Source organism: Crocuta crocuta, unplaced genomic scaffold, assembly GCF_008692635.1.
Source record: "Crocuta crocuta isolate KB4526 unplaced genomic scaffold, BGI_CrCroc_1.0 scaffold296, whole genome shotgun sequence".
NCBI classification, from domain to species: Eukaryota; Metazoa; Chordata; class Mammalia; order Carnivora; family Hyaenidae; genus Crocuta; species Crocuta crocuta.
In genome coordinates, this window is record NW_027530504.1 from 1,163,859 (window position 1) to 1,164,849 (window position 991).

General features: G+C 61.0%; 1 protein-coding gene across 1 annotated transcript in view; it reads left to right on the plus strand.

The window, feature by feature from the left end:
- Positions 1 to 991, plus strand: part of RUVBL1 (RuvB like AAA ATPase 1) — a 38,777-nt gene that overhangs the window by 24,444 nt on the left and 13,342 nt on the right. The gene's annotated exons all lie outside the window — the stretch shown is intronic.

A 991-nucleotide genomic window follows, 5' to 3' on the forward strand; every position in this document is an offset into this window, starting at 1 on the left:
AGAAACGGGGGTGGTGCTGGGCCGGCCGTGCAGGGCAGTCCCTGCCGGGGCGCCCTGAGCCTTAGTGCTGGGCTACGGCCCCGACGGCCACACCGCAGCTCCCCGCCCGCCCGCGCGGCCTCCCGGGCCCTTCCCGGAGCTTGGCAGGGGTGTTGGGCTCCGTGGTGGGCCTTTGGTGTGCCTGCCTCTCTTCCCGCCTGGGGCGTCCCTCTACACCTACTACCAGCTACAGCTCTGTCACCGGGAAGGTTTTCTGTCTCACGTTAGCCCCTGGAGTGACGGAGCCCTTTCCATGAGAGTCGCTAAGAGCAGTGTTGGTGCTTAAACCATTTTAACAACGCCTCCTCTTCCCACCAGCCCTGCCTCGTGGCTCTGGTGGCAGACACGGAGTCAGACCTTCCTGTCCTGTGTCTGTGAGCGGCTCCCTCCCCTCCTTCCCGATGTTAGTGCAGGAGCTGGTTTGGAGGGCGAGAGCCTTGACCTTAGATGGTCCTTTTGACTCTTGAGAGCCGCGCCGCTCTGGAGCTCTGAGGTGGGACTCTCCCCAGAGCCCGCTGGGGAGAGAGGCTGGTGGCACCCTAGTCCCTGTCCAAGGCACTTGATTGAAAGTTAATTAACCTAAGCTTTGTCTACAGGGCCAAAAGAAAGGGTCATTTACCGAGTGCAGAATAGGAAATTTGCATCTGAAAACTCATTTCAAACAGGGCTCCCCACCTCTGGGATGTGGTAGGGCACTGGGTGGGTGGGTGTGAGCAGTCAGGCAAGGCCAGGGGGGCAGGTGCGTGCCCTTGCGGGGACACGCAAAACAGAAAGCCACTCACACACTTAACAGGCCATGTTGACGGGGGGGGATGCTGCCGGCTCTGTGACCTCCACGTGGTGATTATCCCTGTTTTCAGATGATGGCGCTGGAGTAGGGGCCCCCCCTGCCTGGGGCCACACAGCTAGCAGTAAACCAGGCTCCACACTTGGGTTTGGGTCGGATTCCGGG